The sequence below is a fragment of the Sebastes fasciatus genome, chromosome 18, assembly GCF_043250625.1.
Source record: "Sebastes fasciatus isolate fSebFas1 chromosome 18, fSebFas1.pri, whole genome shotgun sequence".
In the NCBI taxonomy this organism is placed as follows: Eukaryota; Metazoa; Chordata; class Actinopteri; order Perciformes; family Sebastidae; genus Sebastes; species Sebastes fasciatus.
In genome coordinates this window covers 28,420,181-28,438,428 of record NC_133812.1, presented here as the reverse complement: position 1 = coordinate 28,438,428, position 18,248 = coordinate 28,420,181, and the positions used below count along the sequence as shown (strand labels likewise).

General features: G+C 39.1%; 1 protein-coding gene across 10 annotated transcripts in view; it reads left to right on the top strand.

Annotated features, from left to right (window-relative positions):
- The first annotated feature begins 2,281 nt into the window (after positions 1–2,281).
- The window catches only part of LOC141755857 (unconventional myosin-VI-like), a 131,238-nt gene continuing 115,271 nt past the window's right edge, over positions 2,282–18,248 (top strand). For 6 of the 10 annotated variants that reach the window (XM_074615144.1, XM_074615142.1, XM_074615141.1 and 3 more), the window contains exon 1: positions 2,282–2,495. The gene's annotated coding sequence lies outside the window, so the exon portion shown is untranslated. The remainder of the gene's footprint in view (positions 2,496–18,248) is intronic. The other 4 variants (XM_074615145.1, XM_074615143.1, XM_074615140.1 and 1 more) reach the window with 2 other exon arrangements.

The window sequence follows — 18,248 nt, the reverse complement described above, 5'->3', positions numbered from 1 at the left end:
TCTTGGTTTTTGGCCGTCGCCATGTTGGTTTTTGGCCGTTGCCATCTTGGTTTTTGGCCGTCGCCATCTTGGTTTTTGGCCGTTGCCATGTTGGTTTTTGGCCGTCGCCATGTTGGTTTCTGCCCATCGCCATGTTGGTTTTTGGCCGTCGCCATCTTGGTTTTTGGCCGTCGCCATGTTGGTTTCTGCCCATCGCCATGTTGGTTTTTGGCCGTCGCCATATTGGTTTTTGGCCGTCGCCATCTTGGTTTTTGGCAGTCGCCATCTTGGTTTTTGGCCGTCGCCATCTTGGTTTTTGGCCGTCGCCATCTTGGTTTTTGGCAGTCGCCATCTTGGTTTTTGGCCGTCGCCATCTTGGTTTTTGACCGTCGCCATCTTGGTTTCTGCCCATCGCCATCTTGGTTTCTGCCCATCTTGGTTTCTGCCCATCGCCATCTTGGTTTCTGCCCATCGCCATCTTGGTTTTTGGCCGTCGTCATGTTGTTTTTTTGCACCCGGAAGTGACAGGAGAGGGTGGAGCTAACTACAACTGAATGCTGAATTAGACATTTTCAGGGGAGCAAAATGTAATAATTAACTTTCATGAAGTGAAAACACGCTGTGAAAGGGTTAAAGTATTTTGAATCAAATTGAATCTAATTGGTTTTCATACCAAAATATCAGCTACAGATACATGACGTCCTCTCCAGTGTTACTGAGATCTCGTCAGGCCGTTGGACTTTTCGTGTTTGGACATGATGATTAATACGTCGTTAGTGTTTGAGTGATTTCTGTGACATGTTTGTGTTGTGTGACGGACCGTATGAGCAGCAGCAGCAGACAGAGATTAGCACCATTGTTGTCGTCTTTGACATTATCCCAGTTAATCCCCGACCTTCCTGAAGGTATTACTGCTCACATATGCCGACAGAGAGTGTGAAACACTGGAGGAAATAAGAAGAAGAAACTTCCACACAGAATTAATATAAATAGAATGATAAAAAAAGTATATCAAAATGAAATTACGTAAAATCAGCAAAAATTACTTCAGCAAATAAACCGTTTAAGAAATGAAATATCTCAACAAATATTTGATGGATTGTCATAAAATGTGGTTCATCATGAATCCTCTCAGGATGAGTTGTAATAACAATAATTGTGATGATGATTCTCTGACTTTTCATATATCGCCACCATCAGGTCGAAGTTTTAATGTGTCCAATACTTTGGTTTATGATCAAATACCTGCAGAACTAATGACGTTCCCATCAGCTCATAACATTAAACTTAAAGCAACAGATTTTCGGCCACTTTTTTTCATTGAAAATAAATATAAAATAAATAAAATGAATATAAAATAAATGCAAAAATAAATAAATAAATGCAAAAAATTAAAACATTTTAAAATGCTTATAAAAAAATAAATAAATAAATGACTACATTTATTTTTATTATCATTTTTGCTGCATTTAATGACATATTTATTGATGTACTTCTCGAGTAATTTATTTATTTATTTATTCATTTATTTTTGATTTTGGCAGTTTCCGTCCTCCAAAGATTCCACCACTGCAAAAAATATAAAATATATGATAAAAAAACAATAATAAACCCCATGTTTAGGTTCCGGACAGCTGATTAAATATGATTAAATATAAGTTTATAATATATTTAAATATAACCCCCATGTTTAGGCCCCGGAATGCTGATTAATATAAGTTTATATATATATATATATATATATATATATACATATTGTATATTGTATATATTGTATATATATATATAAACTTATATTCTATATATATATATATATATATATGTATATATATACTTATATATATTTAAATATAAACCCCATGTTTAGGTCCTCAACGGCTGATTAAATATAATTTTATATATATATATACATATATATATATGTATATGTATATATATATATGTATAAATATATATACTGTATGTATACATATTGTATATTGTATATATTGTATATATATATATATATAAACTTATATTGTGTATATATATATATATATATATACATATTGTTTATTGTATATATTATATATATATATAAACTTATATTGTATATATATATATATATATATATATATGTATATATATATATGTATATTTAAATATACATATATATATATTTATATTTAAATATAAACCCCATGTTTAGGCCCGGGACAGCTGATTAAATATAAGTTTATATATATATATTTAATAATAAAGCCCATCATGTTGGGCGCCCCCTGGAGGAGACTGTCTTTCTGGAGGACTGGTTTATCCAGGCCTGTGACGTCACGGGGCCGGTTCCCAGGCTCGCTGCGGGAGAGAGGAGGCTGCTGGGCGGAGAGACAGGAGAGAGAGGCTGGTCCAGGCTGGAGAGGAGCCGGAGCTACACCTCATCTGGAAACACCGGCTGCTGCCTTTCTTTCTCTCTCTCTCTGTGGGAATAAAACAACAACCCAGGTTAAAGACGTCCCGGAGGTTCACGCACTAAAGAGGTAGGAAACACCGACACACGCACCGTGCGGTGCGGGGAACCACCGCAACCAGGCTGTTAGCAGCTAGCAGCCTGTCAACACAGGGAGGAAAACCGTGCATACACAGCTGAAAGCTCCGGCACAAATCACTCTAACATTAAATATAAACATCTACAATAACCAACATGTTTATTTATATTATTATATTTTAATAATTCCTGCCTTTAACTGTGTTTTTAACAACATACATTCATCTAGCTTTGTTGAGAGGAGTCCGCACCAGACTCCCTTTAAATATCTGCCAATTTAAAGTTTTTGTTGTTTATCAATAGAGGCATGCTTATTAGAATACAACAGCTAATACATATTTTGAATAATTAGTTGACACTCTACAATTCGGCATTAAAATAATCCACCTTGCCTCCTTTTTATTTCTGCAACTTTTCCACTACACTCAACAGGGCTGCCATTGCTACCAACGGGTGCATTCTAGAAGAACTATGCAGGCAAACAATGTTTAAAAGTTGGATTATTTGAAAAATTTGTCACGCTGGCTGGATTATATGCAAGCCGAATTGAAGAGAATTATCTCCCAAGTAAGAAAAAGTGATGAATCATTGTTCATGGTGTATTTATGTGGCTGGTAAAGCGACGCGATTCTAAAATCTCACGTTTTTTCAATGAGGTTTCGGCTCCGCGTCTCTGGGCAGCTACATGTACTGTAGAGCGGTGCACAATGTATCGAGCGTTTATGCACTCACAAGCCTTGTTATATAAGAGTTCAGAAGACACAGACAGGTGCATTCATGACATGGGAGTGTGTGTTGTTGCACAGCAGCAGCAATATGTCAGATCTCACAGTATGTGTGTGTGTGCATGGATGAGGCCTGCACACACACACACACACACACACACACACACACACACACACACACACACACACACACACACACACACACACACACACACACACACTGGTGCTGCTGAGCCTGGGAAGAAGAGAATCAATGGACATGCTTTGCATAAGAAGCTGAGGGCGGTGGTGGGTTTGTCCATTGTGATATTACAGCCTGGGCGATGATAGAAAAGATAATGTTGCATCCTCAGAAGTGTGGATGCAGAGAATAAAGCTGCAGCTATGTGGTTTATATCTGTGTTGCACCATTACATAAGAGCTCTTATTGTGTTTGTTCCTGAGCTTGAAATCACTTTTATTCCCTTAAAGCCGCTCAAAGCCTGTCTGACTTACTGTAAAAGCACATTATGTTGTCTTTTATTATGTCCTGCATTGTCCCTGATGCTTCTTTGTGTGGACGTGCATGCAGTTTGTGGCGTGTCTTAACACACAACATTTGGGTGGAGGCCTCTGCAACGGCAAACTTCTGAAGGGACTTTGACTTTTGCACGCCTCCTCCTTCTTTTATGGCCGTATATTGACATATTACAGTATGTGACACACACACAACAGTACTTATTGTAACTTCAGGGATCAAAGTCCTCTTCAGGAAATGATCCATGCTGCTTCTTATTACTGGACTAGTTCTCTCTGCTGCTGCCGCCGTCACAGTGATTATGCATATTACAGCCTGCAGGGCTTGAATTGGGTGTAAAAGGTAATTAGTAGAAGAAGTCCTAGCGTGCTCGCTTTTTTGGCGGCGGCAGCAGCGGCGGAGACGTGACCTTTTGAAAGGCGCTTGGCATCCATAACGTCTCACGTCCAAGTGTCAGGATAAGCTGTTTATGTGCGTCCTCATCCATTTAAGATCTCCTTGTATACACGAGAAAGCTGAGGATTCAGAAGTTAGACGTGGCAGTACTGTGTTGTATTTCCCTCTTGTAGTACTACTGAGGAGGAAGCAGCTGGAGATCGGAGAGGGAAATTCTTGGGTGATTAATGGGCGCCAACAGGACGTTTTACAAACTAACGTTATGGGCAGAGGGCTCTGATGGTGGCCGAACGCTGCACAGCCGCCATCGGCCACGCGGGGACGTACATCACCGTTTTGCACCGTACACAAAGTCACGGAAGACGGGGAGAAATAAAGTTCTCTCTCAAATATATAACGCAACACTATCAGCTCTTTATCCACCACAAGACAGGAAGACAAGTCCAACAAACACCGGACTTTTAACCAGGAGACCCGTGTTCGAGACCGTTGTTTTGTTTTGTTAGTGACGTTTGTGGCGTGTTTTCTGTAGTTGTTTCCGTTCATATTTGACTTAGTTTACGTACTTATTGCAAACGGCCAACCATGACGTTTTCCCTTACCCTAACTTAGTGGTTTTCTTGTCTAAACGTAACTGTTGATGCGGACGTTTGGGTGGCGTACAAATGACACGCAAAAGCGCTAAAATGCGTACTCACGACACGCGGCATGTCCGTGTAATGTCGTGGTATTTATACGCTCTCCTCCCGATTAATTCCCTATCGGCTTTTTCCTGCTCCTAACTATCATTATTATATCGGTGTTATGCGGTTATTGCAACAGTCCTAGGTGAAGTATTCCTTTAAGATGGTTTGCTGTTAGTCAACAACTAGGGATGCCACTTTTTTTCAGACCGAGTACAAGTACTTACATTTGGGTACTCTCCGATACCGAGTACCGATACGAGTACTTCTCTGTGCAAAAAGACCCTCGTTAACAGCCAGCTGGAGGGTGTGAGAGACACTCGGCAGGCTGGGGAGTACCGCAGACGAGGCGGTGCGCCGCAACCGGCTCTAGGTCGGCTCGGAAAGGCTCGGGGAGAAGGTGGCTCGCGGCCGCAGCTTTACAGCACTCCCCGCCCGGACCTCGCCGCACCGTGGACAAAGGGCTCGCTGTGCCCTCTCTCCCCGCCAGGGCGTGGCTCGGACCACGTAAAAGGCGCTTGGAGTCTGCGGCGATGTCAGCAAACCACCCGGCCCATCTCGCCCGCACTGTCGCGAAGGTGGAGGTTAACGTCGGGCTGCTGTAAAGTGGTATCGGAGCCGTTTTGCAAGTACGAGTACATGAGCACAGTATCGGACCCAATACTGGTATCGGTAACGGTGCATCCCTAACAACAACACGGGTTATTGTCATCGTTGAACCGAACATGAAGGCCCTTCGCTGATTTATCTCTAATTGAGTTGATTCCTGAACTGATTTCAGTCAGAAGGTTTCCCTTTAGCCTGCAGGCCCTGAAAGCATCGATTGAACTGTTGACCATCACTGTGTTTAACATCGTGTCCTAATGCGACTGACACGTCTGTTACATCACTGACTCACAAAGGCTCTGATTGGCTCTCCAGAAACCAACTGTAGAAAATGATGTGAGATGTGTCACCACAGGTTGAGCTAGGCTAATGCCAAGTGGTGCTGATGGAGCAGGAGGGTTCATACTGTATCTGGTTCCTGATGGAGGGTATTAGTGGAGGTGGTTGGGAACCCCCCCCCCCAACCCGTCAGCCTTTGTAATTAGAGGAATGTGAGCTGAATTAGTCTCGCCACACCGAGCAGACCTCCGTCTCTCGTTGATGGTGATGAAGAGTGTCGACTTACACGCCGTCTGCCTCGCTCCGGGTGATTTCTGTTCACCGAGGGAGCTGAAACCTGCTGGAAGGAGTCCTCCTCGTTGTTGTTGTTGTTGTTGGCCGGATTACAAGAGAAGTAAACAGAAGTCACGACTACATCAGTTACTGTGAGAAACGGAACTGAATGATACTCATTTTATCTTAGTCAAGAAGTTGAGAAACGTGTTCTTCAGCCTTTAGATCACATCTTTACTCCACATTCTCCCTGCGTCTGCTCTGTAACATTCAGGCCGGAGGAACCGCTGGATATCACATGTCAACATCTGTCTCTTTCTACCCATAAACCTTTGCTTTTTAGGAGTCGTTTCCTGTAGGTCGGATTACCTCCTCACTCCAAATGACAAACCAAACTATATTCCTCTTGGAAAAGACGTGTTCGAATGGCATTTAAATCAACGCTATTTAGTCTTATAATCAAGCAGAAAATGGATGTATTATAACTGCTATAATCAGTTTCTAATTTATTAAAGAAAAATACTAAAATGTCAAGATAAGTTTTTTCTTTGTTTCCAATTTGTTTAGAAATTAATGTGTTAGATTATTCTGGCTAAACAAGCAATTGATCAAATAAAAATCTAAGCGATAGATGGATTTATAAATGATACCAAATTGTATGGAGGACAGAACCGGCCAAAAAATAAAATAAAATAATGAATAATAAATAAAGACTTAATAAATATGCCATTAAAAGTAGCAAAAATAATATAAAAAATAAAAGTATTCATTAATTAATTGATAAAATGTGACATAAATTCATATTTCTGTTTTAATTAGCTTTTTTTTAATGTATTTACCTTTGTATAAATTCCCTTATTTATTTACTCCTCTGTTTAATTTTCCTTTTATTTTTTTATGTATTTACTTTTATGAACTATATATTTATATCATATTTATTATATATATATTATATATATAAAATATTTATTTATTTTGCATTTATTATTATTTCTGTTTTTATTTATTTTTAAAAATAAATGCAAAAATAAATACGTAAATAAATGTTTCCACCCCCTCAGGTTAACATTGTTAGCTCTGTCAGCACTGTTGCCTTTGTTTGCACTGTTAGCGCTGTCTTTAAATCTTTAGTTTTATGTGAATTATATGACTTCTCTCTCGTTATCGTCAAACTCACTCACCTTTTGCACGATATACTTTTGTTGCTTTGGTGTTTTTTCAGTTTGAAAGTGGCGCCGCTAGCTGCAGGTTATTAGCTCAAAGATACTCCTCTCTTTAAACACGTTAACTACTCTAAGTGATCATCTGTTTACATTTGAAGCATTTACCCTCCAGCAGCTCTCAGTAAGTGAGCGTTTAAAGGTATCCGTGTCACTTAATCAGGACACACTGTACACCTTTAGTGTCGACGGAGCTTTTACCTCCGCCTCGCCTCTGTGCTTTTAAAGTTTAATCCGTTTTTAGTGGCGTACAAGTTATCTCAGAGGCTGTTGTAAGAAGTACAAAGTGTCTCAGTTAAAGCAGTAAATATTCCTGTTTCTTTACTAATAAATTACACTGAAGTGAACTATAGAGTCTGATTAAATACTATAAACATGTATTTGGATGCCAGGAGGTGTAGTTATTTGTAATCTTCATGTTTTAGAGATGTGATGTTTTATTTTTAGCAGCAGATGTTTAGTTGTCTCGTCTGCTTTAACCACTAGTTTTAGTCTGTATTTTCTTGCACACTTTCCCTCCCTTCTTCAGTGTGTGAGACTGAATCTCCGCGTCACGTCATGTCAGCATGCAAATAAACCCAACCCATCATTATGGTGGCGGAGGGCTGTAACCGTAGCAACGGAGAGACGGAGAGAGAGAGAGAGAGAGGGCAGGATCACGTGTTGGTTGGTTGGTGACCTTTGAAACCCACGGCCTCCTGGTACGGAGCGAGGCCTCTGCTGCTCTGGTGCTGTCACACATGGAATTGCATTCTGGGTAATATTTTGGGAGGAGGCCGGTGTTTGTTCTTGTGTTTTGGGCTCGTCTGGATGTGTTTGAGATTAAAAAGAAGAAGATGAGACGGTCCCTCCTTTGCCTCCAGCTATAAGTTTTTAGAGAGAGTAGTTCTGTTTGACTCCAACATGAAGACGCTGGTCTATTATATTTATTTATTTATTGAGATGGTGTTTCCTCGCCCCGGTTCGTCACATTGCTCATTAGTTTCTGAGGCTTTACTCCAACAGGACTTTGACCCGAGTTAATCCGGCTCTTTCTCGCTTAAATATTCAAATTATTTTTAGCTGTTTGCCAGAGTGTCACAGCTCATAACCTTTGTTCCTGTAACGCTGCTGATTTAGAGAGTTTTGGATCCGTCTTCAATCTGTTTAAAGACATTTAAATGTACTAAAGGTGTAGCGGTACACGGGAGTCACGGTTCGGTTCGTACCTCGGTTTAGGAGTCGCTGTGTTTGTTTTCATTTATTTTGAACAGACAGAGTCAAAGAGAAAAAACAAGAGCTGAGACGATTCACCAGCTCCTGATTCAATACTATCACGGTACTTCGGTGCCGCTTCGATATGTAGGTGGGATCCCGGCCCCGCGGGGACGGGCGCACCACCGGCCCGTCTCGCCCGCACCGTCGGAGCGTGAGCGCGTGTGATAGGAGCCGAAAGATGGTGACGAGAGGTTAACGTCACGCTGCCGTAAAGTGGTATCGGTGTCGTTTTGCGAGTACGAGTACATTAGCACAGTATCGGACCCGATACTGGTATCGGTATCGGTGCATCCCTAATTGCAATTTATTGTGATTTTTTAAAACTTGTTTAACACTAGACCATGAAGGGGAAAAAGTTGAATCAAACACTTCTAGGGACTTTTACTTTGTAAAATCTCTAAATGAATCCAGTAAGAATGTTTGATTTTCAGCATGTATGTAGTCAGAGATGTCCTGAAGTCAAATATATCAGTCATTGTCAGGAATTATTTATTATCCAGCAACCCAAAAACCAAAGAAAAATGTCGGACAAAAAAGTCTGAAAAAAATGTCCGAAAAAAAAGACTTTTTGGACTTTTTTTTCGACATTTTTTTCCGACATTTTTTTTTTTTTTCCAGACATTTTTCAGATTTTTTTTATCAGACTTTTTTTTCGACATTTTTTCGGACTTTGTTTTTCAGACTTTTTTTTCAGACTTTTTTTCAGATATTTTTTTTCAGACTTTTTTTCGGACATTTTTTCCGACTTTTTTTTCCGACTTTTTTCAGACATTTTTCAGACTTTTTTTCCGACATTTTTTTTTTTCCGACATCTTTTTCCAGACATTTTTCAGATATTTTTTTTCAGATTTTTTTTTCAGATTTTTTTTTTCAGACTTTTTTTTCGGACATTTTTTCAGACTTTTTTTTCAGACTTTTTTCAGATCTTCTTTTTCAGACTTTTTTTTCAGACTTTTTTTTTTCAGACATTTATCAGATCTTTTTTTTCAGACTTTTTTTTCAGACATTTTTTCAGACTTTTCTGAAAAAAAGTCTGAAAAAAGTTTTCAGACATTTTTCAGATCTTTTTTCAGACATTTTTTCAGACATTTTTCAGACTTTTTTTTTCAGTCTCTTAAGGAAAGATTTCATCAAAGAACAAAACAGAATCCAACAAAAGCTTTTGATATCAATTTTTAATCCTTGATTTTGATACTGGAATATACAGATATATTTCATTTGGTACTAATGTTGTAGTTTAACTCCTGTAATTACTTGATTTTGTGAGTGATGGTTTCAGTCTTTAGTTGTTTGGTGATCAGTCGGCTCTTTCGGAGGCCGTGTTGGATCTCTTGGACGTGTAAAGCTGATTGTTTTTTATACCTATACATTATTCCATTTAACCAGGAGGTAGTAGATTGTGGTTGGTTTGTGTCCACTTTGAATTTTCCTGAGAACATTTCTAATATTAGAACCATCACATCACAGCAGTCTTTGTTTCCTGCTTGTTCTGTTTATCTGTTGTCTGTTATCACAGCTACATCCACACTAGGCTGCTGTGAGATTTGTTACACAACTGCTCGTCTTCCTCGCTGGACGTGTTCAGGAGGAACCAGTTTCATTTTCTTTTGCAGCATCCAAACACGGGAGAGAGTGTGTGTGTGTGTGTGTGTTTTTTTTTCCCAAGATGCCTTTGGCTGAATGAGTTGATGCGGCGCTGCTCCTTTTGATCCTCGTTTCAGCCGGACACTTCCTGTCTTTCTTGTTAGGCCGATGTCTGCATAACGTCCCCGTCTGTCAGGCCTGTTTGATAATCTGCTGCGAGAAAGTGACCGTGTCGAGAGAGATTACCACCACGATCACGAGAAAACAACATAGGGTCAGAGTCACTATCAGGAAACAAACCTTTAGCTTTCAAAACTCTGGAGACACTTTTGGGATTTTACCTGACAAATTGATCTCAGTAAGAGAGAGGAAACTACAAACGCTTCACGATGCACGATATCTCATTTCAGCATCGACATTGCGATGAGCGCACGCGCAATAATGGCAGGATGTGCGATGAACTACCACAGTTCCCATGACTCAATAATACAGTATTTCCCATTAATTACCTACACTCTAAAAAACGATTCTTGGGGTTAGTAGATAGCCCTTAAAATAAATACGTTAAGTTTGTTACATGTACTTGTTTTAGTCAGTTGAAGACTTAATAAAATAAGTCGGTCAAACTGAAAAATGAACATTGTCTTTACTGAAAAATATATTAATTTAGAATAAATACTAAGTTAGTGTAACTTATATCTAGTGAGTTAACGCACTCCAGGTCGGAAGTGGCTAGGGATAGGACAAAGAGGTCATGTGACGGTTCGAACTAGCCAATCAGAGCACAGCAGGGCGGGACTAGGCGGACGACTCTCGGAGAGATGATCGCGCTTGTTTTTTGCTGCCAAACGGCATTCATCAACGAGATGGAGCAACAGGAGTTTTACCTGAATATCAGTCAAGCTACTTGGTAAGTAATTAATTTTTCTTTATTTCATTCACAACAGATGCTTATTGCATCAGCACACATTGTAGGTAGTCGTTTTCATGCTGCACTAAAGGGAAGAACGAAGTCCTGTTAGCTAATGTTAGCTAACAGTGTCTTCAAAGTCGTCTTTTATTCTCACATTTTAGCACATGTGATCTTGTACATTGTTAGTTGTAACCCTGCAAAGGTAAAGGGATGTGTTTACTTTTGTTGTAATTTAAAGTTGGCACTGGGTTGATAAAGGTTTGGTCAGCAGCTCCATGGGTGAGTTGTTTGACATTTTACTCTGTATACTTCGGTTAAAAATCAATTTTGGTTAATTGAGCTGCTGCTAAAAATGCAGTAATGGCGCCTGGGAAACAGACACCACGTTGTGGAAACTCCATATAAGCAGGGCTTGACATTAGCACAATACAGCGGTGGCTAACATCAAGAGAGTCACTGTTACTATGGGTTACCATATTTTCAAACCCTCATACCGGGACACGTAAGTGTAACGCATTTTCACCCGCGCACGCTTATATGCACGCACCATAGGAGTTTTCATCAGGATGATTAACTTGGTGCACCTGTGGCGCATTTGAGCACGGAGTGGGGTCAGAAAGAAGGCAGTAAGTAGTAAGACTTACTAGCCACTTTGGCAGGCGGCATATTAAAGCTACAGTATATGCATGCAGCCACATGCAGAATACACAGCATGTGAATTGATTCACCTATGCGGAATTTCCGCGCGGAAATTTTAGCTGTCACCCGTTAGCAGCTTGAAATGCAAACTAATTGAGTTACAAAGACTTTCTTTAAAATTATCAATTTATTTATCAACTTTAAGTGAACTAACTCAAAATCAATAATGCCACACTCCAGGCCTCATAAACCTCACCCTTCAGTCTTCGTTCCCAGTGATGTAATCATTAAAAACACATCCTTATGGAGGAGCAGTTTTAAGATTTATTTTTTCTCCTTCACAGGATGATTCGGTGGAAAAGAGGAGAGAGGTCGCTACCCGTTGCCTGGTGGTGTGTCTCCGAGAAAAGGAGGAGGATCTCTTCAAAGAACACTTGGTAGGTAAATCAGATGCTTAAGCTCTGACTCACTGCACTTTGTGTTACACTCAAACACATTGCAGTGATGCTGGTTTTGAGTGGGTCCCCCAATAATTTTTTTTTTTTAAATTATGGTTATATTCATGTATGTTGAAAATGTATCTGAAAATTAACAGAAAAAAATCCCAAACCTGAAAACGTAATTTACAACACCATAGACAGTATATTTATCTTTATATACTGTGTTTACATGTGATGACGTGTTGAATGTTTGATGAATGAATGTTTATTCTGATCTACTTATTCCAGGATGGTGAAGTGCAGGATACTGATGAAGTGATGAAGATTGTCATCACCAGGGGTGCCATAATGACTGATCCAGCCAGTGCAAGGATAGTGATCGAGGGGACAGAAGTCCTGGAAAACCTGGATGTGCCAAGAGCTGAACTAATATTGTGTTATACTGAGGTGTTTCTTATAATCAGTCTACCCTCACTAAGATAAATGGCGTGGACACAACATTAGAATCAGGAGGATTTATTGGAGGACTGATGTGATAAACTGCATTAGTTTAAGCCATGTGTATCCAATAAACTGGTAATTGAGTGTATGTTGTTTAAATTCAGTTCTGATGTTTGTATTATTTCTATTTTTGAAGTACAAAGTTGTGAGTGAAGAGCTGCTGGATACATTTCATGATATCGTGAGACCGATTGTTTCCTGGTGAAAGTTTTGGTTACTGTCCTGATCTCATTGGGAATGAGGAACATTGGACATGGTTTTGTGCACACACCATGGTATAAAAATGTTCATGGTTAAAAGAAGCTAGTGGACAAAGTGTTTAAAATGTCTAAAATAAACTGTTTGGTCATAAAAACTGGAACTGAAATATGTTATTTATTTTGACTTAAGTGAAATGATTTACTAATACTCAAAAAAATGAAGGTAACATTGTATGGATCTTTTTAAGTAGTTCCAACTATGGCATTATTGAGTAAATCCTATCCTTTTGTAGTCTGACTAACCCAATTGATTAAGTTCAACCAACTTGATCAAGTTGCTTAACCTTAATTAAGCCTTTAGAGGTCAAAGCAAATCAAGTTGGTTGAACTTAATCAATTGGGTTAGTCAGACTACAAAAGACTCATAGGATTTACTCAATAATGCCATAATTGGAACTACTTGAAAAGATCCATGCAATTTGTTACCTTAATTTTTTTAAGTTGAGCCAGTGGATTTTTTTTAGAGTGTACAGTATATGTATATATACCGTTTTTTTTTGGTGGGGTGTGAATGGTCTGCGGCCACGGTCTGAAATTAGCACTCGCCACCCGCTTAATGCGGGTAAATTGTTGGCACTGGCGGGTGAAATCATCAGAATATCCGCCACTTTGGCAAGCAGGGAAAATGCTAGTGGTGGGAACAGAGAACCGTAGTTCTCCGATTTCTTGGCATCTCGTGCCTCCGTGACTATCGATTCCTCTGTATTGATGCTTTCCGACAGTTACGCTACACAATGACGCATACGTACGCTGTATCATGTTTCAGTTTGTTTGGGACTGGCGACACGGCGGAGTGAAAAAAGCATGGTGCTACTAAACCTGAGGAGACGCACCCTATTTTCCCTGATAAAGCGACACTGAACAACAAACCGGTGTTGAAATCAACAGGAGAAGAGTTAGTAACGTTAGCTGTTAGCAGCCGGTGGCAGCACAGTCCTGACTGGATAAATAACGGAGCTACTAATGTTAACAGAGGTGCCATTGAGTTATTATTATGAGGCGTTCAAGCTCTGCTCAGTAAAATGACTATTGGGCGAAGGTAAATTACAACGTTATCGTGATGTGTTCATCTCGTAAAATTAAGTTTTTGTTGAGAAACTTGAATTAATCCAGTTTGAAGGAGATGTTTTCACAACAATATAAAATAGACATTAGAGAGAGAATTATGACCTGTTTAACTTCCTAACACTAGCACTAAGCAGCTTGCCAATATTTTATTTAATCAAAGCAAATATTTAAATAATCATCATTTAAATTGTGTGTTTTTATGCAAATAACCACTATAGACGACAATAACAAAGTACAGTACTGTGTACACTACCCTCCCTCCACAGTGTAATTCCAACACAGTAATTTACCATGTATATAATGTTTTTTTATGTAAAATATATCGAACATTGAATGACATCAGATCTGAAATGTTACTCCTTCAGTTAGTGCAGAGATTTTAAAAGTGGCAGATCAAAAACATTTTTCATACCATGTTTTGTGGGTGTGACTTTTTTGGTGTCTTCACCATTCAAATCTATGCAACCAGTGTTTCTTTGAGGGAATACAATTGTTGTTTTGTAATTTAAACTGCTGTCCCCAAAATAAAGAATTACAAAAATACTGGATTCATCTCGACCCTGTGCAGCATTAAAATAATACGTAAATGATAATGCATCAATAATACAAGAATAGAAGGCTTATACTTTTGATATTACTTGATAATACTTCTGTACTTTTACTTACCAAACAGTTTGAATGCAGGACTTTTAGAGTATTTTTAAATAGTGGTATTACTACTTTTACATTAGTAAACAATCCTTCTTTCACCACTGAGAACCAGGTTTTATATCTAGTTTTTGTTGTTGACTTCAGCCTGCTATAGGTGAGATATCTCATACTGGGAACCTACCAGTTACACCTGGGAAACACCCAGTAAGGCCTCAGTCATCCAGTGGAAGTCTTGTTCATGAATGACTTTTTACGGTCTGTTTCTCAGATTTAAGCTGTGACCGTTGACCCGCAGGCTGTCAGGGATTATCTGACATTTTAACACCTCCTCCTCCGCCTCTCGACTTTATTCAGAGTCAGAGTCCTAATGCGCTGCAGAGAAGCGAGGATTTAACCCTCTTTGTGTAATGTACAACTTGTTTTAGCTGCTTATGACAGTTTATTGGTGTTAGACTTCGCCTTGAGGAGGATGACACTCGTCAATCTTTAAACTTCATTACTGGGAGTTTGTGATACATCAGCACTTCAGCAAATTCCACCACGGCTTTGCTGAGATCATCAAGAATGAAACTCCGGCCTGAGAGACGTGTGTGAACTTTGACGCTGATACTGATATTTGAGGGTGAAAAAGAAATGCTGACGTTCAATTTTTTATACGTAATATTATTTGAAGGGCCAGTCCTTCTGTATCTTCCCAGAGGTGTTTCTTATGATTCTTTATTTTGGTCGAAATACGTATGTTTTAGCGTCAAAATGCTGTTTTCCCTTCACGCCCTTCTAAAACGTTTTCCCCACATGGTGACCTGACGTAGGTTTCTGCATGATGACGCTGCTACATGTACAGTATATATACATCCTCATAGTCAGTGTATTAATACAGTAACTTAGAGCGGAAGACCAGCAACTCCCTGTGTTCTGAGAGGTAAAATGACTGTTTTTGTGAATGGAGTCTGGTGGCTTTAAAGCGAGTGATATAATGGCTTTAGTTTCTCGTCGTAAAGGGCTGTCTGACGGCGAGGTAAAGCGGTGAAAATATTCTAAATATAACGTACACAAGAACGCAGATGGACCCGCCCCTTTTAAGACAAAGATTTTCAACTCCACTGGACATTAAATCATAAATAATAACTATAAATAAAAACGAAGGCTGTCAAAGTTAACGTGATAATAACGCATTAACATAAATACATTTTTAACGCCACTAATTTCTTAACGCATTAACATAACTCACGATTTTTAGGTTGTACCAGGCTCAGTTTTAAAGCTAGAGTGAAGATACTGGTATCATATGAAACTAGAAAACCTGATGAATCCATCAGTACCAACCATGTCATACTAGCTGGTCATGAAGGAGGTTAAATAACGCTCCAAACTTGCACTAAATTTTGGCGAGGAAAGACTGGCATGTTCATTTTAAGTGGTCCCTTGACCTCTGTTCTACAGATATGTGAATGTAAATGGGTTCTATGGGTACCCACGAGTCTCCCCTTTACAGACATGTACATATTTGGACAATCTAGACAATATCTGTCATTTTATTTGTGTCGTTAATTGATTTTTAATAATAAATATATACATACATTTTGCATAAAGCAGCATATTTACCCACTCCCATGTTGATAAGAGGATTAAATACTTGACTAATCTCCCTTTAATGTGCAATTTAATACGGTAGATAAAAAAATGTGTGATTAATTTGCGATTAATCCTGATTAACTATAGACAATCATGCGATTCATCGTGATTACATATTTTAATTGATTGCCTCAAAGCATGCTGGGTAGTGAGTCCTGACATAACGGAGAGAGTTTTTAAAGAAACCAGTCAACAGTGTTTGTTTGATCAGCGGCCAGACGCCAGGTTGTTTACAGTAGAAATAAGACAGAAAGCAGCTTTCTGTTGGAGAAGCTGCAGACACAACTCTGCTTTATTATAATAGACTTCTTTACAGTCCTTACCCCAAGTGAAGGAGTTTAAGTATCTCGGGGTCTTGTTCGCGAGTGAGGGGACGATGGAACGTGAGATTGGTCGGAGAATCGGAGCAGCAGGGGCGGTATTGCATTCGCTTTACCGCACCGTTGTGACGAAAAGAGAGCTGAGCCGGAAGGCAAAGCTCTCGATCTACCGTTCAATCTTCGTTCCTACTCTCACCTATGGTCATGAGGGTTGGGTCATGACCGAAAGAACGAGGTCGCGGGTGCAAGCGGCCGAAATGGGTTTCCTCAGGAGGGTGGCTGGCGTCTCCCTTAGAGATAGGGTAAGAAGCTCAGTCATCCGTGAGGGACTCGGAGTAGAGTCCTTGCTCCTTTGCGTCGAAAGGAGCCAGTTGAGGTGGTTCGGGCATCTAGCACGGATGCCTCCTGGGCGCCTCCCTTGGGAGGTGTTCCAGGCACGACCAGCTGGGAGGAGACCACGGGGAAGACCCAGGACTAGATGGAGAGATTATATCTCTACTCTGGCCTGGGAACGCCTCGGGATCCCCCAGTCAGAGCTGGTTAATGTGGCCCGGGAAAGGGAAGTTTGGGGTCCCCTGCTGGAGCTGTTGCCCCCGCGACCCGATCCCGGATAAGCGGTTGAAGATGGATGGATGGATGGATGGACTTCTTTACAGTGGAAAAGGCTTCGTTACGTTACGCAAACAGAGATTATCAAGTGTTTCTTCAACTCTTCTTCAGCTCAAGCTGACCAATCACAGCTCTAGTTGTCCCCACCTGTCGTCTGTATGTGTCCGGTTAGTTCTCAGTTTTTCCTGCTTCTTCTTCACAGACAGCAGTCATTCAGGAGAAGATCATTTCACATGTTACAGACTAAACTACACATTTTGGATTTAGCTCGTCTCTGCACCCACGTTGCAATTTCCTGAAATGTCACGATGCCGCCGTGTGGGAGAAAGAGGAGGAATCATGAGGCTCGTTAACAGAAAACAGACTCATTATCATGTTTAAAGATTAAGAACCAACTTCAGCTGTACAAAGTTCATCACAAGGAGGAACGAGACCCAATAATTAGAGAATAAATGATCAAAACCAAGCAGCATGTTAATGATCCTCCAGCGAGGCAGATAATATAAGACCAGCTGTAACAGTCAGATATGTAATGAACGGGACAGAACCTGCTATAATCAAAAATAAATTAATAAATGAATTAATGACTTAATAAATATGTCATTAAATATAACAAAAATAATATTAAAAATAAATGTAGCTATTAATTAATTGATAAAATTAGCTTATTTATTTATTTATCTTTGTATTAATTCCCTTATTTATTTACTCTTTAGTTTAATTTTTATTTTTTTATTTTTTTACTTATTATTTAATATTTATTTATTTTTGCGTTTATGTTTTATTTTGTTTATTTTTGCATTTATTTTTTATTTATTTTGTATTATTTTGTATTTTATTTATTTTTGCGTTTATTTTTTATTTATATGATATTTATCTTTAAATGTATGTACGTATTTATTTATGTATTTAAGCATTTATTTATTTATTTCTGCAGGATTTTCCCTTTGCATTTCACCCCTTATTTATTTTCCCAAACTTATTTATTTCTGTATTCTTTTTCTTTATACATTTCTTTATGCATTTCTGCATAAATAAATAATTGTAAATAAGAAATACATGCAGAAAAACATAAGTACATGCATTTAAAAATAAATATAAAATAAATAAAAAATAAATGCGAAAATTAATAAATACATGTCAAAATGAATAAAAATAAATACATAAAT